The 27,326-nt window shown below is 44.7% G+C and overlaps 1 protein-coding gene across 1 annotated transcript in view; it reads right to left on the bottom strand.

Annotated features, from left to right (window-relative positions):
- PRKCH (protein kinase C eta) overlaps nucleotides 1–27,326 on the bottom strand; it is a 220,541-nt gene that overhangs the window by 32,807 nt on the left and 160,408 nt on the right. The window lies entirely within an intron of this gene.

Genomic DNA, 27,326 nt, shown 5'->3' on the forward strand with positions numbered 1-27,326 from the left:
CTGGGCAGTGGGGGTGGCGGACTACAGTGTGCAGGCTGGAATCTCAGTGCATCCGGGACCTTCTGATGGATACACAGGCAGCACAGGGGGTGAGGTGGACAAGCTGGAATACTGGATTTTGTCTGGTGCACCATCTGGTCAGTGAGTCAAGAATGCTTGTCTGGAGCCGGAAAGCAGAGCGTCTAGCCTCAGTCCTGCTGCCTTGCCGGGCCTGTTTCCTCCTCTGTAAAAGGATGGGGCTGGATGATATCCCTTCCCCACGTCCCCGTCCAGTCACTCACTGAGACCTGACAACTGCTTCTCCTGGTTGCATTAAGAATCAGACACCTTCTTCCCACCACAAGGCCCTGGCCTCCACTCAGCCCCATCCAATCCCAGCCGAATCACTGCATTTCCTGAAGCGTCTTTCTGTCTTTTTACTCTCCATGCTGGATCAGTTGTCTTTCTGAAATTTGATTCTTGAATGTTTGAACCATTATGAGGCCCCTTCTGGCTTTAGCACCTGTGATGCTCCACTAGGCGTTCTCTGGCTGCGCCTCCAGCCTTATTGCCTCCCGCACTGTTCTCCACCCGCTTCAGGTTCCCGAAGGAGCACCGTGCCCTCTCGTTGACCTCTCTGCCGTCATGTATGCCCTCCTGTGCCTAAAGCAGTGCTGCTCAGAGTGTGGTCCTTGGGCTGGTCCCTGCCTGTAAACTGCTACTTGTCTGCAAGGAAGTAGAAATGAATGAATGAAGCAAGTAGCAATAAAGTAGAAACATTGAGAGTAAGCGTTTAGAAACTTTTATAACTACCTGACAGTAATTTTATGTCTGTTGAAACTAATAAAAATGTGGGCTTTTATGTCTTTTAAATTTTTGATTATTCTAGTAACTTACTTTTATTATATCTTATAAAGGTATTGGTCCTAATGGATTGAAAAAGGAAAAACCCGCTGGTTTACCACCACATATAGTTTGAGGAGCTCTGGCCAGCACCTTCTTTCCTTCCTGTCTCCTGGGCTGCCAATTCCAGTCTCACCAAAGTCTCTGTCTCAGAAACCTTCTGTATCCCTTCCTAGGCCAAGCCTGGTATCGCTCCTCCATGCCCTGGTGGTGTTCGGTGCGTACTTCTAAGTATAGTGTTTATTGCACTAACCGTGATTGTTGGTTTCCCTGCAGGCCTTTCCCATGCTTATGTCAGCTCTCAACCTCAGAACAAGGTGCCTGAGACAGGTCTGAGTGGGCAATCAAGCGCTGGTTGGAGTGAACAAGCCCCCCTCGGTTTCTTACCCTAAAGTCTAGCTGCGTTCCCTTGAGTGTAAAGTCCTTCTGGCCTCTCCCTCCAACACTGCGTGGTGTTCTGTACATGACACTACTGAGAAAAGGAGGAAGAAATGGTAAGCACTGCTTTCTGTATCTGGGGGTGAATTCTTTATGTCACCCATCCAGTCACACTCTTCCTTCTCCAGCTCTCGATCTAGTCCTAAAGTTAACAGATAAGAAAGCTGGGCTTGTAGGTGCAACCACCAGTGACCACTGCGTGTGCCTGGTGATTAAGCATCCTTACAACAGTGTGGCGTTATAACCAGACAAGACAAATCACCCCTGTGCATCTTGCATGCAATGGAAAGGTCAGTCCAGGAAACAGAGACATGAGATTGCTGGAGTCCTTGATCAAGCTGAAAAGCTCATTTGATTAAAAAAAAAAAAGAAGCCATTTAATGGAAAAAGCCCCAGCCAGAAGAGATGGAATATTACATAAGAAATAACTTAAAAGCTCAGAAAATCCTTGACGCCCAAACTAAAGCACACGATTCCCATCATGAGGAACTAATTTTCTTTTGAAAGTTGATGAAGCAAACTTTTCACTGGGAAATGGTCGGTTCCTTGCGTCTTGCGGAAAAGGCAGTTTGCGAGCACATTTCCTGCATCTCAGCCTCTTGGGTTCCAACCTCACAGATTTTCCTTCTGAAATCATGGAAAAATCCTCTCTGCTTCAGAGTCCTTTCCTTAAAGAGGGCTGACGTGATCACCTGCCCATTCACAGGGTGCAGAGCATGAAATCATCCCGGAGCTGTCTGAGGGCATGGCACCCCGAGCCAGGGAGCCTCGGCTGACTTGCAGGTAGGAAAAAACAAGTACGCCCAAGACAGGACAGGTGATCTTTTCCCCATTGGAAAAAGAGACGGTCTTCCTTATTCAAATGAAGCAGCAGACAGTCAGCTGACAAAAAAGTCACCAAAATTTCAGATCTAAAATAAGTGAATTACTCTGAAAACAGAACACTTTGAGCGATCTAGGCCATGTACAAGCAATCGGGTCCCACCCACTGAGAGAACCCCTGTGTTCCCTCGGAGCTTTATGGCTGTTTTAATATGTCATCTGCCTGTCGAGAGCCTGGATCCCTTTGACAGATGCGTGAACTGGAATTTTTGATCTGAGTTATGTGCCGAATTCCTGGGCAGGAAGGTGGTGCTCTCTCCTCCTGTAAATTTCCACTGATGCAAACGAGGTCACAAGTGCCAGGAGGCATCAGTGACAGGTCTGTGTGGGCGGAGAATCACAGGCCAAGGCAGGGCACATGCTTCCTCTTCTGCAAGAAACATTTATACCATCCTGTTGGCACATGTAGGGGGGCGGGGGCTGTGAGCTTTGTAGTTTGTGCCACACAGGAGATGGGACAGCCTCCGAGCCACTGTGTTGGGGACGCCTTTACTTTCTTGTGCGCCTCAGGCGGCAAGAGGCTCCCTCCGCCCTGCCAGGTCCTCGGAGATCAGCACTCAGCGCCATCCGAGAGGTTCTGCCTGCTCTGGGGTTGGACATTGTCCCAGCTACTCCTGACTCCTGGCCGGCCAGAGCCAAATGTGACAGGAGCGAGTGGCCTGAGGGAACACCCTTCCCTATGGACAGTGAACACGACCTGCTGTCCTGGGCACCCACAGGGCAGGCTCTGGAGCAGGCATTCCGGAGGAGGCAGCTATCACCCTGGATGATGCTCACCTGCCCAGCACGGGCTCTCGGGAACAGGCTTGATCATTCTACATCCTAACCAAACGCAGACAGTTAACTGTACCAACTGCTGAGACCAAGAAAAAACCATAGAAATGCGAAGAGGGAGAACTGACGGGTATTATTAGCAGCTGCTCTGACTCATTAAACCAAAGATGACAGTTCACCGAGTGGTGACTCTGTTTTCAGGTAAATTCCAAGGCAACGAAGCACAACCCTACTTAAGTCTCTAACCACTGCTAAGTGTCTCCTTTGCGGGCTCCGCCCCCTCCACCCTCCCTCAAGGGGGAGGCGGCTCCCCAAGGTGCTGCTCCGGCCCTTGCCTAGGCTTATTTCCAGCACTGCTGCTAGACCATATGGCGCCTTTGTGCAAATTAGAAAAAGGCACCCCTTTCTGAAGACATGTGCTCACCAACCCCTAGAAAGATTCCTAGTCTTCATACAAGTCTCCAGTGGCTCCGATGGAGCGGCCCTCCCTGGAGTTGCTCAGTGCACTGGCTGCCCAGCTGTGAGTGGCTCTGCATGGTTCTCTACCTGTGCAGTTAAACGCCATGGATTCAAATGTTACCCTAGACCCGTGGTCGGCAAACTGCGGCTCAGCAAACTGCGGCTCACAAGCCACATGCGGCTCTTTGGCCCCTTCAGTGTGGCTCTTCCACAAAACACCACAAGCAGGCGCGCACGAACAGTGCAATTGAAACTTCGTGGCCCATGCGCAGAAGTCGGTATTTTGTGGGAGAGCCGGTATTTTGTGGAGGAGCCACGCTCAAGGGGCCAAAGAGCCGAATGTGGCTCCTGAGCCACGGTTTGCCGAGCTGCAGTTTGCTGACCACTGCCCTAGACCAGTGGTTCTCAACCTTGGCTGCACATTAGAATCACCTGGGAATCTTTTTAAAATCCTGATTTCTGGGCCTCATCCTCCGGAAATTCTGTTTCTTTGTTATGGGGTGGGACCACAACATTAGTAACAAAGAAACAGAATTTCTGGAGGATGAGGCCCAGAAATCAGGATTTTAAAAAGATTCCCAGGTGATTCTAATGTGCAGCCAAGGTTGAGAATCACTGCCCTAGACAGATGGACCCCAAATCTAAACCTGCACCCTGACACCCTTCTCCAGAGATCCAGACCTGCATGAGAAGTTAGAAATGAACTGCTTTGGGGGCACAGCTACGAGGGGCGTTTTAACCCTTCAAACACAAAAGGATGAACACTGGACTTTATCCAGCCGCTGTCTTCCCTCAGTGCAAAGCTTCATTCAGCATTCTCCAGTGGGAATCTTGGCGTCACGTCTCATGCCTACGCCTTGGTCCTCATATCCATTTCGCAGTCCTCCCAGCTTTTCCTCCACTGGGTCACCCCCATTCCTCTTCTCGGCCTTTCCACTGTCACTGGCTTGCTTCAAACTGTGGCTCTAGTTTGCTTGATTTATGTTAAGGCCTCCCACCCCAACTCCAGGCTTCTGGGCTCCTCACTCTATTTAACACATTACATTTACTTCCCTTTAGTCTCTTTCTCAAAAACCTTTGATGGCTTCTATTGACAGGCAAATAAAGCCAAATTTCCTAGGCAGGCATTCAAAGCCATCCACTTCTCACATCACCTTATTGTAACTGACACTCCCTTCTCCCCCCAGTCACACCGAGTCCTCGAGGTTCCTAAGCATAGGAAGCTATATCGCCTCCATGCCACCGTCCCTGCTGTTCCATCTACTTGGCATGTATTTTCCTATATTGCTATTAACTGACAACCTGCGGCTCAAATGCCACCTCTTCTCCATCAGAATTAAGAGCTTCCTGTGACCTCATTGCACTCTTTACATTTGACTTTGGGCACTTATGGTACCACGTTTTTGTTTTGTTTTGTATTAATCCTCACCTGAGGGTATTTTTCCTGATTTCTAGTGAGAGTGGAAGGGAGGGGGAGAGACACACAGAGAGAAATAGGATATGAGAAAGATACATTGATTGGTTGCCTCCCACATGTGCCCCGACCAAGGCCTGGATTGAGCCTGCAACCAGGGCTCGTGACCTTGACAGGAAATGAACCGAGACCCTTCAGTCAGAGGGCCGACGCTTTATCCACTGAGCTGAACTGGCTAGGGCTGGTACCATGTTTTAAATTGTCAATTTGTGGATGTGTTCGGGGCCCCCAACAGACTAAAACACTGAGGGCAAGGATCCTATTTTATTTATCTTTTGGTCTTCAGAGGCAAACCCGGTACAAAGGAGATGCTGGGACATGTTGAATGAGTTACTAAATGGTGGAGAAGTCCCTTCATGGTCAAAGCAAGCCCATGGACGACTTAACTGTAACGATGGTCTACTCTGAGCCTGCGTGCTTCAAAGCACCGGCCACACAGGGCAAATGAGTGCACTGCAGCATGTCAGGCGGGGGTGAAGGGCACTTTCCAAACCAAAAAGTCCATTTTAAACAAACACACATTCATGCCATAACTCACAACTCGCATCAGATGCAGTTCCTAGAAACCGCGACTCTGGCAGGAGGCTTGGCAGGATTCAGGGCCTCTTCCCGGAGTCCCCTTCTGCCCCCGCCCAACCGCACCACCTATGCTAGTAACACATGAATGTTACTCGGGATAATGTTCACCTTGTGAAGGTGAGAACCTGGATGGGACTGAAGGACACGATAAGATGCTAATGAGCAATGAGATGCTTACCAGTAGCACTGTCTTGAGACTATAGGCTCTGCCTGGGTGAAACCGTGTCCTCAGCTCGTCCTCAGCTCTACTCCTCAAGAACATTTACAGAGATGAGGAATCCAGCAACGAAAGACCATTTACGATACTGGGCCTCATCGGAAACACAGCTCAACCGCCTGACCTGCTTTTTCCTCCTGCTTTCATGTAATGCTGGGATATCCACACCCACACTTATCTGAGACCTGGCTCCCCAGTTTCTGGGAAGAAATGACTGGGAGACCAAATCTTCCAGGATGAGACTGGGAGGGGCGGACTGACTTTGCCTTTCTGACCCCGTGGAAAATGTGGCTGTCTGCACACACCGCCGCTCTTTCTATAGCCTCCTCCTGCAGAAGCCCGGCTGGCACATGGCGAAGGGCAGAGCTCTCAAATCCAGCTGATGAAACAGTTCCCTGACCATCGAGGCTTCTGTTTCCCTTTCATTGTCACTTGGGTGGACTTACTAACATGCACCCAGCTACCTTCTATCCTCGTGCCTACATGGAAAAAAGTCCTCTATTGCTACATAAAGAACAAAACTCCGACCTCTGTACTGCCTTGATTCTCAGACTGTGCCTGCGCCCTCCCTCCAATGCTTTTCTCTAAGGCAAGTTCCTTAAAACTGTGACCCCCGCCCCCCCAAAAAACTTGCCAGCTGCCAGAACACTCGTTTTTATCACATCAGATCTCATCAACATTTTGAGATACGTCGTTCCTTGGAATCAAAGAAATAGTGTAGTTATTAGTATGCATTCCCTTTGTCAATGGCTGTTAAAGGCTGTGGACTAAAGGGAACAGGAAAATGTAAGGCTTAAGGGTATAGACCAGTGATGGTGAACCTATGACACGCGAACTCATTTTTTTGGTTGATTTTTCTTTGTTAAATGGCATTTAAATATATAAAATAAATATCAAAACTATAAGTCTTTGTTTTACTATGGTTGCAAATATCAAAAAATTTCTATCTGTGACAGGGCACCAGAGTTAAGTTAGGGTTTTTCAAAATGCTGACACGCCGAGCTCAAAAGGTTCGCCATCACTGGTATAGACTCACCTTCAAAGGAAAGCGAGTCTACATGATCCCACCTGGAGACACCAATGTCTTAGGAGCCGTTTCGTGGAAGGCCACTGCCTGTGGGAACTTTCCTACTATTAGGACCAAACTATTTCACTACACGTCTGTTCAGGAAGAGTCGCTGCGTGGCCAAAGGAAAGATGAGGCGGTCAGGATCCCCTTTCTAGGGTTTTTTCCTTTCTCTCTCAGCCTTAGACCTGGGAGCCACAGGGCAGGGTGGCCCTGCCCATCCTTCCTGGAGGATGTCAGCTGCTTCTCTAGAGACTCACTCTTGGCACTGATGTTAAACTTCCTGGGAGGGTGGCAGGAGAGGGCATCGGCTGAAGGACAAAGGAAGAGGAACTTCGCAGAGAGAGCCCCCCAAGAACCCAGGAGGGGGTGGGACTTGGCTTGGAAGGGTGGGTGCCTCATGCTCTGCTGGAAGCAGCCTGCATCCCTGGGCTGGCGTGGTCCGGAACAGCACTGACCCCACCCTCCCGCCGGGGCTGGGACTCTGCCAGGGCCTGCTGATTTGAGGCCTGAGGCCACGGTGTGGTGAGATTCCTCCTGCTGACTCACAGGAGCACCACAGCAGAGTGGAGACATTCCAGGCTGAAGACTAAGCGCCTGACGTTTCTCCGAGCACTCAGACTTTCCAGTGGGTTTCCTTGAGCACCGTCTTTCTGTCGTCCCAACGGCACAGGGATGGCTCACTATTTCCAAAGTGAGGTGGAAAAGCTCATCGTGGTTATAGAATCCTAACGCTGTCCTCCTTTTCTCCGAGAGACCCGCTAGGGGACCCACTGAAATGGAAGACTGACCCGGCCCGGTGGGCATCGATTTGGAGCTAAAAGACACCTAGAGGCCTCGGAGGACGTGAATGAGTGCTCAGGCCAAATGGAGTGGGACACTCCTGCTGGTCTGGCCTTGGGCTCCTGGTCTTTCTCTTTTACACGAACTTTAGCTGTAGAAACATATGAGTTCTATTTGGTTAGAACTGGGTGATGGGAGTGTCTCCATGGGTTCCCCATTCTGAAGGTATTTAAGTTTGAGACCCCAAGTAAAATACTTTAGATTTTCAACAATGAAAGAAGTAGCTCTCATGCTCGCCTTCCATCCCTCCTTCCCTTTTTTTAGAACTATGGAGTAAAACTAAAATAAAAACCACACACACACACACACCTCACTTATTTCCCTCCATGTAATTTTCACAACTGGTAATTACTTTTACTTCTTTATTTGTTACACTCGGGTACATGCTTCCTGTAGGCCTCACTATGAGATCCCCAGGCACAAAGTAGGTCTCAGAGTGAATATTTGTTGCATGAGTAAATGAATAAGTGGACGCATGATTACATAGATGCATGTGACACATTTAGATCTCATGTAAATATTACAGTGTCGGAGATAGTGCATGGGACTCAAGGAAAGGCAATTTCCCCCAATCTGTCTGAAACTAAGACCATGACCAATGCTGAAGAAAACCATTAAAAAATGGTAAGTAACTAAATTCTTAAGCCATGGACTAAGGGAGAAAAGTCCATGAAAGGAAAATGCTTGGAGATTTCCCCTGCTACTGCAAGGGGACCCTCTCAATTTGTAGAAATATCTTTTTTCCTTGGGTTCTGCCATCTCACAGGGAAAGAAAAAGTTGTAGCACATAACCACCTCTTCGTAGGGTGACTGCGCAATGTACTGTCCAAAGTGGGGCTCTGCGCGGGGAGGGGATGGTAGGCAGGGGGATCAGGAGCCACCGGGACTTCCCTGCGGACACTGTGCCTCTACGCCTTCTCAGACGCGGGCACTCTCTCGAATTTCCTCTTTGGTTGAAAGTGCGTGTTCTTTATTGACTCCTCATCTTGAACTCTTTGGTGAGTGTTTATCTGGAGAATTAATTCTTAGAAAGTACAGTACCTTGAGCACCTCTGCTAAGCTGCTGGTTCTACAGTTAACCCTTTACACACATGTGTGACTCAGGCCAGGCTCCCTGGGTCCTGTCTCAAGGGAGACGCTGTGAAAGTGCTGCACAAGGGGAGCCTCCACGCTCCCTCTCCCTTTTGGTGAAAACAGAAGATAAGACTGTCCTGTAGCCCGGCCAGCGTGGCTCAGGGGTTGAGTGTCAACCTATGAACCAGGAGGTCACGGTTCGATTCCCGGTCATGGGCTCCATCCCCAGAGTGAGTTGTGCAGGAGGCAGCCTATCAATGATTCTCTCTCATCACTGATGTTTCTCTCTCTGTCTTTCTCCCTCCCTCCCTCCCTCCCTTCCTCCCCCTTCCTGCCTCTCTGAAATCAATAAAAAAAAAAAAAATTAAAATAAATAAATAAATAAAACTATCCTGCAGCCGCAGTGAATCGATCAGAGCGCATGGCTCCTCAGACGGACATCAGAGGGAGAGCGCTTTTTCACGTCACTCCCTTGGGCCGTGTGTCCACAGCACAGAGATGAAACAGCCTGCCTGGCCATAAAGACTTCAGTTTTCCCGTTCTCGCTGCCAAAGCCGAAATGCCAAGCAGTGCTGGGAACTGTGATTACACACACTTCATATTTTACATTCTGAAACCCTGAGGAATACGCGCCAGAGAACAGAGTCCCAGTTCTTAAGTGGCAGCCGCACAGACACTGCCCTCAAGCTGCGCCGCCGGGGGCTGAGGATCTGCAGGGGGAGCCCTGAACAAAGACCTCACAGATCCCGCCGGTCTGTGTGGACTTTCTTTTCCTGGCATCTGTGGGGGCCTTGGCTAACTTTTCTCATTCATTTCTTTTTAAAATCTTTAACTTTCGGAGTTACCCAACCAGAATTCTTACGGGAAAAAAAAATCACCACCACACATATAAGTCAGTCACAAGGAAAGGCAGTGGCCACCTCTGACAGGTTTGAACCTGTCTGTTCCCAGACAAGGAAACAGAACTGCAGTGTTCTTCAGGCCAAACTGCATCCCCAGCCTCCCTCTGCCAGTAAAGCGGCCAGCCGGACCACATCAGATCACAGGTTTGCTTTGTCAAAATTTCCCTCCCGAGCTGTCAATGAGGTTGTAAATTAATTTCACTGCCCAGGTATTCCTCTCAATTCTGTAGGTGTTAAAACAAACAAACAACGCCCCCCACACCAGGTCTGCCTTCCTCCCTCCCTCCCTCCCTCCGAGAATGAACACAGAGCCACAAGCACCTCAGGAAGGGCTCATGATGACATGACCTGTTCTTCAAAGGGTGCATTTTGTGACTCAGCGTCACCTGCCTTCCTCTATTGCTCACAGTTCCTTTTCTTTGTCGGAGGGGTGTTAAGAATCCTGATTAGATGAACTTGGGAGGGGCGAGCTTCTCATTGCTTGGATTAAACTAAGATTTAATACCTCCTCTTGCATCATCTGCAAGATTTGGACGCCCGCACGTGTTCCTCGTGTTCTCAGAGGTCAGGAGCTCACCTATGATTCCCCCTCCTGCCGGGGTTTGCTTGGGCTCCTTGCAGAGAAGGGGGTTTGCAAAGCCGCCCCTCCCCCCGCCACCAAAGAAGCAAGGCACTCTGCACCCATTCCGGGCCCCACCCTCAAGGGTGGAGGTGTGTGCTGATGTTGCTCCATAATCCAGCTATAATGACTGATGCAATGACGCTATGTGGAGGACTGGAAATAAATTTCTCTCTGTAGCTATGTAACTGCAACACACTTTTATAAGCCTGTTACATGATCTGAACAAATCTGCAGTTTCTCTAACAAGGGCTAGACTCTTGGCTGGTTGGCAGCCTCACCCACAGACCCTCTTGGAGAAGAAAAGAAGGCTCAGCTGCTACCTTCTTATAGGAGTTTAGGGTTGGTTTTTCTAAAGGCTTAGGGAAACCTCTGTTCTTCAATGGTAACCAATACCCTTGGTTTTCAGTGGGAAACGCATTCAAACACAGAGCGTGTGTATGTATAAGCTATTTCTTGAATGACAGATAAGAAATGGGTAACTGGTTGCCTTGAGAAAGAGGAACTGGGAGGTTGGAGTTACCTTTCACTGTAATCTTTTTAGAATGGCTAAACATTTCTCTTTCAATCATACGTATGGATTAGCTCATCTAAATCAATTACACTGTCATTGCTCTTTAGTCAATAACTAATTCCACGTTCAGAACCATCTTCATATCACTTATCGCTCCCAATGTATCCCCACAGATAAGCATCGGCTCAGTTGCTAGAAAAAAAACAAAACAGAAAGGAAGAGAAGAAATAAGAAATAGTGCTATACCTTGCACCAGAAATTGAGGAATAGAAAATGAAAACGAATACAGAAAGCAGAGCTCAGGATGACAAGCCCTAATACAGTCCTGACAAATGAGAGGGAAAGTGTGAGTCCTGGCTTTTCAGCCTGTACGCCCCTGGGCAACGCCTCTGCCCTCTCACATCCCCTCCCACACCTGCCCACTTCTCCTTTCTCCGTCCATCCCCCATGCCTTTCACTTATGTTTTAAAATTTGTCCTCAAAAATCACAAAAGTAATACACTTTTATCACACTCAGTAATACAATAAGAGGATACAAAATAAAAAATTAATAACTGTTCACCCCATCCTAAAAAGTTGTGGTCTCTCACAACTTTCTCCTTGTACATATCTATACAGAGATGGCTTTTTTTTTTTTAACCAAAAAAAAAAAGGCACTAAAATGAGCATACATACCACCTTTAACTCCCCTCCCCCCACTTATTTGTCCATCAGGAACAAACCACCCAGGTCCCTAAATGTAGATCTAACTCATTTTCCCTTTCAAATCTCTCTCTCTATATATAAAAGCATAATATGCAAATTGACCAGACAGCAGAACGACTGGTCACAATGACATGCACTGACCACCAGGGGGCAAACGCTCAATGTGGGAGCTGCCCCCAGCCTGCAGGCCCCGATCGCCTGATGGGGAACGGGAACCAGGGGTGGGTGACAGCGGATGTCGGAGGCACCAGGCCAAGGCGGGTGTGAGCGAGCAGTGCTCCAATTGCCCCGCTGGTCGCCCCACATACAGAGGGCGACCAGTGTCGGTGGTGGGGGGCAGGGGCTGCTACCAGCAGCCGAGGAAGATCGGCTCTGATCCCCGATCACAGACCAGGCCTAGAAACCCTACCCGTGCACAAATTTTGTGTGCGGGCCTCTAGTAGCTACATAATAGTCCATAGACGTATGCCCTAATTTATTCAACCATTTCCTTATTGAATCTGTCCACCTTTTAAGTGAATTCACTGTTCAACTTTCTTCTCTGGATCACTTTTCTTCTTTATAACTGATAATGTGTAAGGAGCATTAACTGATACCAGACACCGGAATAAACAAGCCACATGAACTCAGTTCTCACAAGCATCCCATGGGACAGGGAGTACTGCTATCCCCGTGTTTAGAATGGAAAATGGAGACTTAGAGACATGAAAGAGTTTAGCCAGGATCACAGAGCGAGTACATTGTGGAGGTAAGTTTTAAATCCAAGTTTGCTTTCAAAGCCTGTCTAAACTATAAGTCAATATTGCCTCATTTTCACCATTGCCATGCAACCCACCCAGAGTCTATGGGCCAAGGTTAGCTTGGTATTTACAACTTTGAGATGGATCATTTGACTAGGAGTTCCACAGGTGTCTGACTCGAGGTGTTTAAGTCTTTATCGCCTCCACCCTAACACCTGTGTTCACCATGTGCCAAATCTTTGGCAAGTCACCCTGGAGCACAGCACTGGTGGACTAGAGTGAAAAGCATTCACCTTTGCAGAGGGAACTGTGGCCAGAGTTCCCTGGAAATAATGTCCAGGGGTTCACTACCACCTTCTCTATTTTCATGTGCACACAGAGGTTGAAGCTATATTCACAAATGTAGGTAGGGATTCAATTCCTCTGAGATCTACACCAAAGGAAACCTTGAACACCCTAGTTTGAGATCACACCAACAATTAATCTCTCACCCTCTATTCAGCAGCAACAAAATTCGGTGAAAGCCCAAGTCTTATCTGGGAGAGATAACATGACCTACTAACACCACAAATCATATTAGTTTAGTTACCAGTTAAGACACTTCAAATATTCAGAGAGAAGAATGTAACAAGTCAACTGGATATCATTCCAATAATCTTGAATGAAAAATTACACAACTGGCTTATGATTGCTCAGAAATCTGGTTCTCACACACACACACACACACACACACACACACACACCAGAATGAGCAATATCACGATAAAAGTATTTCCCTCTTTGATAGGTAAACTTGATTGCCAGATTGCTTCAAATATTGGAAAGGTGTTCTTGTAGAAGATGTGTTTTTTTCAGTCTACTCCTTAAGGGTGGTCCAGAACTTGTGAACAGAAGATACTGGGGAGACACTGTTTGACTCAACACAAGGGTGATATTCCAATAATCATAGATGCCTCGCAGTGGAGGTAACAAGTCCCGTTTTGCTTGGAGGTGTTTAAACATCAGGAAAAATGACCATTTGGCAGGTTGTTATGTATTCATGCTTTGAATGAGAAGAGTATGTAACTTTGAACTCCCTTTCAACCCCGAGACTTAGTGGGACACGGGACAGGTAAGTTTTGATCCAATTATCAAGAATGGTCCAGAACGGTGTTCTTGTAGGGCAGAGGGCATGTTTGGATGGGGATTCTGGAGGTAGGAGGAGCAGTGTGCAGGAAGGAAGGAGAAATGAAAGGCCATGTGGTCACTGCCCCCTTCCCAGGTGTGCACCATGCACAAAACTCTGGAACCAAACCCCTCAATGTTGTCATTGTCCAGGGTGTGGGGCAGTTTGCCTGTCAGGTTTCACTCACTCTTTGCAACCGAACCCAGAAATTCATCAAAGTCTGAGCATTCTTGCCAAACGGAAACAGGGTGCTTGCACCAAGTTACATTTCTTCTTAGGAGGTTCACTGATAAGTAAAATTTGACTTTTATGAGACAGTGGAAAAAATTCCATGTTCAGGCACATGCTGCAGACTATACATCAAAAGGCAAACTATAACGCCACGCTCCACTTAGCTATTTCTCTTCCCACGGTAATTCCCAATAATTACCATTCTTGGCAATTGGATCAAAACTTAACCTCAGCACGCCTGAAAAACATCGCTCGACGAAGACCATACACGGCTCAGTGAGCTAAAAGCATGACAAGCCTCCATCTAATCCTCGGCCATTCTCTCAAATCAGTCCACTGTGTGTTCAGCTCCAGCAGGTGCTAGTCTCCTTAGAGATGAAATCATTTCCAGGTAGAATTTGCACTATCAAGCTAAGTAGTTGCAAAGCACCTTGCTTAATGTATCAGAAAACATTTTAAAAAACTGAATACATGTATAAGTGAATGACTATAATGGAATGTTTGCATCACCCAAATTCATATGTTGAAGGTCTGACCGCCCCCCTCCTCCCCATTTCCCCTACATGATGGTATTTGGAAATGGAGCCTTTGGGAAGTAACTGGGGTTAGATGAGATCATGAGATGCCTCCACCCCAGGTGGGATTAGTGCTCTTTATAAGAAGAGACACTAGAGAGTTTGCTTGTCTCTCCCCAGCCAGCCATGGGAGGACACGGCAAGAAGGCAGCTGTCTGCAAGCCAGAAAGAGAGCCTTCACTAGAAACCAATTGGCGGGCATCTTGGTCTTGGATTCTCAGCCTCCAGAACTGTGAGAAAAAAATTCTGTTGTTTAAGTCAGTCAGTCTATGGTATTTGTTAGGCAGTCTGAGTGAACTAAAATGATGACTTCAGGACTTCTATAGAACTGGTATTCACAGACAAGGACTGCACACAGCCTGAGGGTCGAGGCTTGACAGAATGGGTTATTGGGGTATATTCAATATCACATATACGAGCTCTTTTGAAAATAACATTTTTCATGATTAGAAAGGTAATATTTATTCTAAGAGAACATTTAAAAAGCCTTAAAAACATTAAAAATAAAATAATCACCTACACTCAGATGTTGACATGCTGGTATTTACCCTCCTGGAACCATTTTCCCTGCAAGAGGGTGAACCCAACTAAGAGAATGGGGCCTTCGTTTTGGGTGATTTCTTCTGACCATGATCACCATTGCATGAAGCAGTCACCTTAAAGCACCCCATCCTCTTATACTCACAAGGATGTTACTGAGAAGTGCTTTTACTTTCAGGATCCTAATGTGATACTCACACCCTATAATATCCATCACAGAATCAGCACTGGTTGCCTATGGCAGGGGAGGGGGTGGTTAGGGATTAACTGGAAGTAGCACCAGGAAACTTTGTGGGATGATGGAAATGTTCAATATATTATTTGGGATGTTGATTAAATATTGTCTACCCTTGTCAAAATGCATCAAATTGTACACTTAAGATGTATGGGGAAAGTGATATGGAAAGATAATACCAACAGCCACCATTAAAACATGTGCCCTGATGTATTTTTTCCAAAAAATGTTCAAAAGGTAAATGTTACTGAGATGTATTACATAGCAGGCCCCAACAAAGGCTTCACAGGAACCCCTTTTAATTCTAAGAACTACCCTCAGGGCCTTCACTTTATCAATCAAGAAACTGAGGCTTGGAGGGGTTAAGTAACCCACTCAACATTCCCCAGCTGGGAAGTGGCTGGCCAAGCCAGGAACCCCAGTCCCTCCACCCTGGGGGAAAGTTGTAACACATGCATGCCTGTTGACTCAGCAGCAATACCTCCAGCAATCTGTTCCAGGGGAAGAATCAAAGACAGACACAAATAGTTGTATACATCATCATTAGTAATAGTAAATCAACTTAAATGTACTATAAATTAAGTAGGTCCATATGATAAACCACTCTATCAATTAATATTAAGTTGAAAAAGAATGTAAATGTCTTTCATAGTAGGTGAAATGGTAAGTAAAAAATTTGGTTAAAAATATATAGTATGACCTCAATTTTGTTTTAAAAAATACATTAAAGGGGGTGGAGGAGGTTAGGTGGAGGTGGAAGAGGGCATAAAGGGAATAAATGGTGATGTAAAAAGATAAAATAAAATTTTTAAAAAATAAAAATTTTTTAAAAAGACATTAAAAACTTTAAGGAAGTATAACTGAAGAAAATTATTATCTTCCTGTGGCAGGATTATAAGTTATTTCATTTTTACTTTTTATATTTTATTTATTTATATATTTATATATTTTATTGATTTTTCACAGAGAGGAAGGGAGAGGGATAGAGCGTTAGAAACATCGATGAGAGAGAAACATTGATCAGCTGCCTCCTGCACACCTCCTACTAGGGATGTGCCCGCAACCAAGGTACATGCCCTTGACCGGAATCGAACCTGGGACCTTTCAGTCTGCAGGCCGACACTCTATCCACTGAGCCAAACTGGTTACAGCTACTTTTTATATTTTAAATGGCAATACTTATTATAGTGTTACTTTTATAATTAGAGAATAATTTTATTTTTAAAATGAACAGGGGGAAATTTCTCTCACTAATGAAAATATACCCAATGAAGATTATATATACACATTTTTATAAGAAGAATATTTTTGTATAGCCTCGTTTGAAGATGCAGCCCCTTTATAACTTAGGGTATTAATGTTATTCAATAACATACACATAACTGTAGAAAAGTGAAACCCCAGTCATATGTGTAAAATATACACGTAGGTTTAAGGAACTTACAAAGCAATGTCCAGTTTATAACATAATCTTGAGGAAGTTATTACCTTTGCTTTTAGTAGAAAGGCATAAAAATTGGAATAGATTACTATTGTGAAGTCCTCTGATTATAGCAGACAGATCTAATGCAACTCTGAGAGGGACTAGCATCACCTTAAGCAGAAAAGTACACAACTTAAATTTGCCGCAAATGCTATGGACCCACGTTATCCAGGGAGACAATGTGGCAGAAGAACCATAGCAGAGATCCCTGTTTCTCAAACCCAAGTACCAGGTGGCTCCTTTTTAAAGGACATCTGAAGAAACATTTGCAATGAGTCGCTTCCTAAGAAATACCTCTCATTTGAGAATTGCAATCACAAGGAAGAAGAAATTGTGTCTTTATAGTGAATAAAAGAATGATTAATATGATCAAAATGAAAATCCAAAATTTTAAAATTCTTAAAGAATTAGAACTATCATTTTTCAAATGCTATTATGGATGCTCAAAATTCTTTTTTTTTCAGATCAGAAAAATTTATTGAAAGGCTTTCATTGACTTTTTCCTTAAAAGCACTACTTGAATTCTGAGCTAATCATGGGTTTGGACCAGTGTAATGCTGGGGATAGATGGTGGGCTATGGACAGTCCCTATCCTCACACAGCAACCCCAAGGCGGAGGCCCGGCCAGTGACAGTGCTGTGGGGAGCTTATTACAGGATGCCGTGGGAGCAGAGGATGGGCACATCATCTAGATCGAGATCGGAGGTTAGGGGAATCTGGAAAAGTTCCCCAGAGAAGATGACAACTAAGCTGAGACAGCACAGGCTAGCAGGAGCCAGCTTGGCAAAGAGGAGAAAAGGTTCAAGGCCAAGGGAAAAAGTGCACGTGCTCCCACCTCGTGGGAACTCGAGGGAACCTGGCAACCTTCGTGCATTCAAAACTGAGGCGGGATTGTAGAGTTCCACCACATACTGTATGACCTTGAACAAGTCATTTATTTCCCAGAGCCTCAAACTTTCTTATCTGTAAAATGAGGGTAATACCTCTTACCTTGGAGAGATGTCAGAAGAAGTTAAAAGTAAGTAGATAAAACCTCCTTACAGAGGTGCTTATCCTTATGACTTACATGCTCAACACGTGGCTATTATTCCAAATGGAAGAATCTAGGCGAGAGCTTGGAGCAGCTCCCTCTACTGTGCCCCAGTGCACCTACTCCAGCCTACTGTTCTCTTTGCCAGTCCCTGGCATTCCTTCTGTCATCTGGGATTCTCTTCTAGATGGACACACAGAGCTTGCTTCATCACGTCTTTAGGTCTCTGCTCATCTGCTCAAATATCCCTTTTCAAAGATGCTTTTCTAAATCCTCTGTGTAACTCATTAAAATCATTCTCCCTGAACTTTATCTTCCCCTTACACAGCTCTTTCTCCATAGAATTCATCACCCCAAAATTCAATGTACCCAACCAATTTAATACATATTTTTTAAAAAAACCAAAAAACCCCATTCAATATATTTACTTTTTGTTTGTCTGGCTACCTACAATAGAATTTAGCTCCCAGAGGGTAGGGGTTTTGTCTGCCTTATTTCCTGTGCATTCCCAGAGCTTAAAACAGTGCCTGGCACCCAGCAGGTGCTCAACATATACTTGTTAGAGGAATGAACAAACACCCTGAGCTCAAGGGCATGGCTATTCTTTATTCTCTTGTTCTCTGACAGCCTGACATAAAGCTTTTGCACTGAGTAGACATTTCATAAGCATTTGTTCAAGTGCACAATTGAATTATTTTTTACAAATGGCCGTGTTTATCTAGTACCTAAAGATCAACTGACTATATTTTTATTGCTCAAATCCAAGATTGTGTTTAATTATAATGAAGCATTAGGTTTCTTGGTCAATTTTGTGGGGAGAAGAGCAAAACAGGTGGTCTGATTTCATTAGCCAGTGAAACCATTAGCACATTTATCAATTAGTTGCAAATAACCAGAGCCTTTGTTGATACAAAAGGTCAAACACTGATGAGTACTCTGATTTAACAAATGTGAAGTACAGAAAAACAATCCTGGCGTTCCAGGGCTGAGATGTCTTTCTGCCATTAATCTGGGTCCTTTAAGAAACTGTATTACTGGGACTAAGCCACCAGGAAATTCACCAATGGTCTGAAAATGTTTCTGAATTTCCCTCAAATGAAAACCAAAAATTTACTTCAATACTGAAAAAGGTGAACTCAAAGTGAATTCAATTGCTTCCCCCAAACATTAGAGAAACAGCTGAAATTGTAAATAAAATACAAGAGTATGGTCTTCAAGTCTTATATGCTGCAGGTCTTCCTAAGAAAACTACCTTAAGGATTTATGATGGCTACATGGTAAGTATACTAATTACATACACTTTCAAGATATTGCTAAAATGCCAACAAAGTGGTTTGATTAGAAAGAAAAGCACCATTGGATTGGTCTTCAGAGGTTTGGCTTTACAAGCTAGAACTCCAATTTCTGTGAAAATTACCTATTCCTAAGGAAGTTTTTTGATTATAATTTCAGCTCAAGCCAAGGCTACAAAGAAAACCCACATCAGCTGATAGCAAACATGCAAAGAATAGTATCTTATACTGATCTGGCACAATTCAAAGGGCTCTCATATTTTCACTTCCATCAGGTTTGAGCTTCACCAACACCCTACAGGGAAGCCGTGTCAACAATGCCCCCAATGGAGAGATGGGCAAATGGGCCCAGGGCATTTAGCAGCCTGCCCACATCCCTAGGCCCAGCATGAAGCAGAATTTAGTCTGGCACATAGATCTTCTGAAAACCATGCCCTGCATTCTTTCAGTTGAAAGAATATACCAGAGTGGGCAAAAGTAGGTTTACAGTTGTAATACAAATAAGGATTACAATAATTAATAAATAATTCAAGAATAAACTCTGTGTTTTGTGTACTCATAACTGTAAACTTACTTTTGCCCACTCCTGTATGTTGACTCTCAAACTTACTTTAAAATGAGTGATCTTTTTCTATTTTTTAATAGCATTACTAGAGGCCCGGTGCACGAGATTCGTGCACTCAGCGGGGAGGGGGTGGGGATCCCCCAGCCCAGCCTGCACCCTCTCGCAGTCCGGGAGCCTTCAGGGGATGTCTGACTGACAGCTTAGGCCCACTCCCCACGGAGACAGCCGTGAGCTCAGCTTCTGGCTGAGCAGCACTCCCCCTGTGGGAGCGCAATGACCACCAGGGGGCAGCTTCTGCATTAAGCACCTGCTCCCTGGTGGTCAGTGCGCATCATAGCGACTGGTCATCCCACAGTTCAGTTGATTTGCATATTAGCCTTTTATTATATAGGACAGTGGTCGGCAAACTCATTAGTCAACAGAGCCAAATATCAACAGTACAACGATTGAAATTTCTTTTGAGAGACAAATTTTTTAAACTTAAACTATATAGGTAGGTACATTGTTATTAACTTAATTAGGGTACTCCTAAGGCTTAGGAAGAGCCACACTCGAGGGGCCAAAGAGCCGCATGTGGCTCGTGAGCCGCAGTTTGCCGACCACGGATATAGGATATTTTCAATGGAATTGCACTTTGTGGACACAACTGTAAATGATCCAGTATATCAAGTTTTTTTTTTTACCTTGGAGCCAAAGGTAGGCAGATTTCTAATGGGGCCTGGTTCTCTAGGGTTCTGTCCTTGGCTCACTGTTCCATTTAATAAACTCTTGTTGAGTGATCTCACCCAGTCCCATGATATGAGCTAACAGCTATGTCCTGATGACTTCCAAATATTTAGTTCTAGTCCATTTTCTTCACTGGACTTCAGACTCATATCCACCTGTCCGTTGAGCATCACTGGCATGTGTCTCAAGTACCTGGCATATTATGTCTCTACATATCATTATCTTTTACTTTGATCTCTTCCTGAGCTCATAATCTCTTTTAGCTAGTGGTACCACTATCCATTGAACCTTTTCACTTAACTCCTGGGAATGATCTCAGGTTTCTTTTTTATCCCCTGGATCCACCCAGTCCTGGTTGTTCTACTTGCTAGTATTCATTTGAGACTAAGTGACCATTCTCTGTGCTCCCATAATACACTGGGCATGCTCCAATTTTAGAATTCATCTGCCATTACTTACTATGGACCTTCTCTCCCACCCACAGAAAGAACCTCAAAGGGTAGACACCACATCTACTCATTTTGTATCTACTCCCAACACAAGTGGGAGCTCAGTAAATATATTCTGAGCCCAATTGCATTTTCTTCTTTGAAATGGAGTGAACAGTATCAAATGCCTCCAGATGTCCTGATTAGTTCTTCATGTCTGCAGTAAGTTGAAGATTGAAACAAAAGTTTCTAAAGGTGATTTTTTTTACTCTGGAGATGAAAAACAAATCGTGAATCATCTTAGGAAAACATTCATTCTAAGAAGCCAATCACTGTCGGAATGTTTCTGATTTGATTCCCTCATCTGTAAAGGAGAACTTGGCACTACTAGTAAGTACTCTTGGAGGTCTCAGCTGACTCTAATATTTTATAATTCCATTGTTGAAGATAAACATGGGGAACTGGACACAGGAACTCACTGTGAATGGATAGCTCGCCCAGGGATTGGCAACATGACCAGGCTGACCTAACTTTTAAATAAATTATTTATAAAGAGTACCCAATAAAATCTTGGTAACAATGGAAACACTAGGATAATGAAATGCCAATCTTGGGAAGATATGCTTCTAGTCTCCAACTACAATAGGCTTCTTTAAAAGCCCTTGAACTTGCCATGCTCCCTCCTGACACTGGGCACCTGTATTTGCTATTCCTTATCTTGAATGCTCTTTCCTTCCCTCTTCACTAGTTACCTCAGCTGAAGAGTCACGATCAGATCAAGTCACCCTATTAGAGGTTCTCACTCATGGCAATGCATTCCTCCTCTGCACGGTTGGAATTTTCTATTGGTATGATTATTAGGATGATGTCTTTCTCCCTCACTAGACCATACTCTACACAAGGGAGCATTTTTGTTTTTGCTCATCATCATGTCCATGTCCTTGGTTGAGAGTCGGCACTCAATAAATATTTGTAAAATATCTCCAAAGATTGTATAAGGAAGAAGAAAAGTGGCCAATGAGGTTCATTTTGGGGGGGAAGACAGCTATGCTAATAAGCTAGAAAGACTCTGAGCTGCCCCTCACATCCTTGAAAAAGGATCTTAGGAGTGAAGAATTGAAGTCACTTTCTGGTGACAGTGAAAGAACAGGCACTGGATGAGGCCACTATGTGGCACAGCAAGCATGACAAGCTAAGAAGGGAGACAGGACCTGGCCAGTGTGTCTCGGTTGGAATGTCATCCTGTACACCAAAGGGTGTCAGGTTTGATCCCCAAGGCAGCCTATGGATGTTGCCCCCCTCTCTTCCTCTCTCTAAAAATCAATTAAAATTTTATTTTAATTTTTTAAAAAAGAGGAAGGGAGACAGGATTATGACTAAAATGTTCAGAGTCCCAGTAATAACCTGGGTAAGGTAAGGGCTCACAGTCAAAATCCGATGTGAAAGTGTAAGGTACTGAGAATCCCACTAGCTAGCATGTCATCTCTGACATAAGAAAATAACAAATATTTTCAGATCAAGAAAGAGCAGACCCAGTTCTCGAAGCAGGACTAATGTTATCAGATGGCAAAGGGAAAACTGAGCTCCTATATTTGACTTTCATCTTCATCTAAAAATAAGACTTTTCTCACTAGAATGAGTAGAATAAATGGAATTGAATTCCAAAATAGGTGAGGTAACAGTAAGAGTAAAAAATTCCTGGTTCACAGAAAGACATTTAGGGACTCTGAAAGTCTGCTGATAAGAAAGAGGAATAAGAAAGATGCCAGGAGATGGGAATCAGAAAGGTATTGCCACAGTTTTCAAGAGGGGGAGAGGAAGATATCAGAAAACAATGACACAGCATGGGATATTCATCACTGAACCAACATGCAAAGTGATTTGGAAACAGATGACCTGTGAATATTAGACATGAAAGCAATGCTCACAGGGATGGCCTCACAGTGGGCTCTCCGAGCAAAGCGATGCTCAGCTAGCTTCAGAACACATGGGTATCTGGAATCAGCAAAGCAGCTGATGGTCCTTCATGATAATTTTGAGAAATAGGAGTCAGGTTATATTAGAGATTGGTATATTCATGCAGATCCAATAGTTATGTTTAAAGCCTAGCTTAACATATCTTATCTTGGAGGGATACTGAAAATCTTACCAAATTCTGAATTTTAAAAAAAGTCAAATTAAGTGGAGATTATTCTCTCAATTGGAAGAGATTTCAAAGGTGATTTTCTTTAAAAGTACTATGCTGCATAGGTATATGGGTACAAGACAATATGTCAGGTCTAGCAGTCAGAGGCTGTGGGCCAGTTCCACATGGGGAATATTAGAGCAAATTCCCACAGTAAGCACTTGGAGCTTGTGGATGAAAAAGGGGTCACAGCCTAAACCTAACAAATTCAGGGGAGGCCACATGGAGAGGGCCTTACACACCCAGAGACCGAAAGTAACCATAGAGAATGCTCTGAACATAAAAATTCCTAAAAGCAGATGAAGATCGTGGCTGGTAGTTACACCCTAGGCCTGTAGCTTCCTTGACAAAGTGCAATCTTTATCTTAAGTAAGTCTGTTATCTTTTGCATCTAGGATAACATATCTTTGTAAACTCAGCCTCCTTTTCCAGACCTCTCAGGGTACACTCACCACACCAGAACACCAGACCAAAGAACCCCTCATTGTTATCTTGTTTCTGGAATACCATCTCTATGTGCTATAAATTGTTAACTTTAGTATGCCCACTGATGTCTCATTTTACTTTTTATCCAATCCCAGAGATTCCCCCACTTTGCTTTCTTCTACCTTCCTAATCTACCACTAATGGATTTCATGTAACCCTCCTTACATCTCCTCCTTTTATCCTAATATATAAAATAAGCTGTAAAACTGCCATTCTCCAGAGCATTTTCTTAACCTGTGAGATTTTGCTTCCCAATAATTGTCAGTTTGGCTCAAATAAATTCATAAAAATCCTCTACAGGTTTGGATGTTTCCTACATTGACAGGCTTTAAGACTAAATATTGGTTATCATGTACTCAAGAATCCAGCATGCCAAGAACTGCATACAGCCCAAAGTGGTCAGACCCATGAGTTGAAAACTGTGTTGAAATGTGCTGTATGTTCAAGTGTAACATGGTGAGGAAGAATAAAAACAAACTGTGCTCTTCTGTAACGTCTTCCCCACTCAACATGTCTGAGATACAGTCCACGCTTTGCCAACAAAAGCAAATCCAATGTACGCTGGCTGGCGCCAGGAGTTTGGGTTGAAATGTCAATGGTGGCTGAATTCCCCTTGAATACAGCTCATGAAACATGACAGAAAATAGTGCCCATCATGCTGGCCAATGGGATGCATGCCGTTTTGTTTCCCTAACTTTTCTGTCAGGTTTGACTCTGGAAAAAAGTCAATGCGCACGTAAAATTATTCATGAGCACTATCTGGGCTCTCAGACAGCCAACAAGCCCAGGACAGGGGATGAACAGTCCTTTTTCCCTTAGCAAAGTGACTCACTGACTGCTTACTTCCCAACCTTCTCTTCTTGCCCATGGCCGGCTCCAGACTTTCCAACCTAAGGCAATGGGGCAGACCCTTCTCTTGCTGTATCTCCTGGGAACTGGGTTTTTGTTCCTTCATGAAATGTAAGTGAACTCATTGAGAATCTGGGTCAGGACACAAGCGGAAAAGCACAGAAATGTAATTGGCCTGTCTCTTCTCACATAGGCACAGTCAGCTAAGAGAGAGAAGAAAGTCATGTCAGAGGGAACCTAAGGTACTATCTTCTAAAGTCCTACGGGGCAATAGCTTGCAGATGGTGCCATCTTTATATTTGCTGGAAAATAAACCTCTACGAGAGAGAGAGAGAGAGAGAGAGAGAGAGAGAGAGAGAGAGAAAGGCCTCGCAAACAAACAAACAAATAACAACAACAACTCCATTTGGACAGGTCAGAGATATCATCCAATACAGAAAGATCATTTAAACTCCAATAAAGGCCATCTTGGGACATGTACAATATATGAGGCTGTCTGGTGCTCCCAAGTTTCTCACTGTGCTTTCCGGATAAATGCACACCCTCTATGATTCCAATGCGCTCTTTACAGTGTGGGAAGTCCAAGGGCTTTCAAAGACTTATCCTTAAGACTCACTCTCAGGCCAGTACCTTGAATGGAATTCAACTATCCTGTGAAATAAATCCACAGGATAAAAATAGCATTTGCATCTATCCTCACGCAATGTGCTCCCTTCAAAGTCAACCATCACAGCTAGAACCTGCGTGTGGGATTGAAGACAAAGTGCAAACTAAAATAAATTCTCAGAATTGAACCACGGATACCAAGAACTGAAAACTTCTCAAGATGTGGCTGATACCGCTTCACCAGAAACCACATCAAATCAATGCCCATCTTCCACATTTCGGGACACATGAAACAAGCAGACGCAGAGGCGGGCACATCCTACACAGGAACCCAAGCTTGCTGCCGCTCGGCCATGTAACATGGTGCTTAAGAAAAGCCTCTGAGTATTCAAGAAAATGAACTTAGACCTTACTGCTTCTCTCCGCTGCTGGGGTCTAAATGTTTCCCCTCTAGCACCCCAATGCCAAAACATTCATGTGTTGAAATACAAACCCCAAAGAGATGGTATTAGGAGGTGGGCCTTTGAGAGGTGTTTAGGCCATGAGGGTGGAGCCCTCATATATAGAATTAGTACCCAATCGCCATCACCAGACGCCGAATCAAAGCTGGCACCTTGATCTTAGACTTTCAGCCTCCAGAAGTTTGAGAAGTAAATTTCTGTTGTTTATAAACCACCCAGTCCATGGCATTTCCTATAGCAGCCCAAGTGGGCTAAAATACCCGTTATGCCTCATTTTCATGAATAAAGTTCCGGATCACCAGGAGGTTTATAAGAAGGCACGCTTTAGTGGTACTCCTAGAATGTAAGTCTCTCCCCAGGAGACAGTGCAACTCAGTGTTTAAAAACTTAGTTTGAATTCTGGCTTCACTACCAGGTAGTGATCTGGCTATTAAGGCTTTCTAAGACACAGTTATTCATCTAAATAACATGAACAATGTTACTGTTATATAATAATGCTGTTAGAGGGATCCCGGGAGAAATGCAGACAAAGTGCTGAGCCTGTAACAAGAGCTCAGTTTAGCTGCTGTTGCCATTGTTATGATGATGATGATTTATAACAGAAGTCCCTATCTAGTAGGGAAGTCACTGTTCTTAAAAATTAAATGTGCGTAAGGCTCTCTCTGGGTTAAACAAAGCAGAAGTGGGTGGATAAGCCATGGACAGGAGAACAAAAATGAGTTCAGGGCCCAGAATCTGACAGCAGCATCAGGAAGGACTCTGACCTCCCTCTGCCATCAGAGATTGTATCAACAACCACTGCCAACTGTGGGTTGGGCAGGACACTGTGACGGGAAATTCCATGGTAGAGCCCCCAGAGGAACACCATGCCTGGTTAAGAAAGCTCACAGTTGCCCAGCCGGGTGTGGCTCAGCGGTTGAGCGTCGACCCAGGAACCAAGAGGTCGCTGGTTCAATTCCTGGTCAGGGCATATGCCCGGGTTTTGGGCTCAATCCCCAGTGGGGGGCATGCAGGAGGCAGCCAATCGATGATTCTCTCTCATCATTGATGTTTCTATCTCTCTTTCCCTCTCCCTTCCTCTCTGACATCAAAAAAAAAAAAAAAAGAAAGCTCACAGCGCCGCTGTCTACAGTCACCTGGGCAGCTCCCTGACTCAAGAATGAGTGGAGATCCCTGAGGACCTTTGAGGATAGTCCCTGTGCGGGTCATGCGGCCTGGCTCCTGCTCTGCACCCCCTTCTATACCTCACTGCTGGGGCGTGGCTACATCTAGCTGAGGAGACATGTCTGTAGTGCGCCTGTTTCCCTCTATCACTTTCCCACGTCTTTCTGGCATCATCAGCATCCTGCTCCAATCTTTAATAGTCTCCCTCCTCCCCTCCTCTGCTGACTCGTGGGGTATTTAAGCAAATGCCCTGTTGCTAGAGTTCTCCCGAACTTTGATAATGATGCCAATTCTGTCATGAGTTCGCAAAAGGAACAGCAATAGCAAGGCTGACAAGTAGCAAGTTTCAATCAGGAAGTTCTTTGTCGACATTCATTTTCCTCCTATAAGAGAATTTTTCTCAAGAGATAGCATCTCAAGAGAAAACAAAGAGTATACGTGGCAATTAAGTTATAAAGTGATTTAAAGAGTAGAGGGACTGTGGCAACAGGGAAAAGAGGGACATTTAAGACTAACGATTGTCTGAAATCCACAATTACGTTCCCACTTTACCTAACCTTCTTCTGTCTGATTAAAGTGTCATCTGATATTCCTTGAGCTCTAACAACAGCAACCAGATTTCAAGCCCTTTCAATGTATGTTGTATTATGATCAAAGGATTGTGTGCTGTGAAATGGAGTCAAATAATATTTGGGAGGAGGCTCCAAATGAGAAATATCGTCAAACGGGACATTGCCCATCAATAGTTCACCTCTCAGAGTCTCAGCTGGTGAGCCGCCACCTTATCTGACTGGGATTCTCATCAACTCAGGGCAACAGTGATCACACCTGTCTGTTTAGGCAGGAATTTTTTTAATGGAACCAATCATTTCCAACATTAAAGAAGAAAAAAAGAGAGAGCAACAATGTGTTCAGCACCTTGCAGAATTTGGCTATACCAGCCCGTTAGCAAACCCCAGCTGAGCGAACTCATGAGTAGTCTCTTCCCAGCCTATTTTACACACACCACATGGGGACAAGTTTTACTCTACAGGCAATGTTGATCACTACATTATTTGTTTATTCTAATGGACACTCAAACCTTTGTGAATTTAATTCCCCAAAGATTTCAGTATCCTGAGAAATGGAAGGCTGGGT

The sequence above is a fragment of the Myotis yumanensis genome, unplaced genomic scaffold (genome assembly GCF_028538775.1).
Source record: "Myotis yumanensis isolate MYYU_CA2020_CCGP unplaced genomic scaffold, mMyoYum1.0.hap1 SCAF_1, whole genome shotgun sequence".
In the NCBI taxonomy this organism is placed as follows: domain Eukaryota; kingdom Metazoa; phylum Chordata; class Mammalia; order Chiroptera; family Vespertilionidae; genus Myotis; species Myotis yumanensis.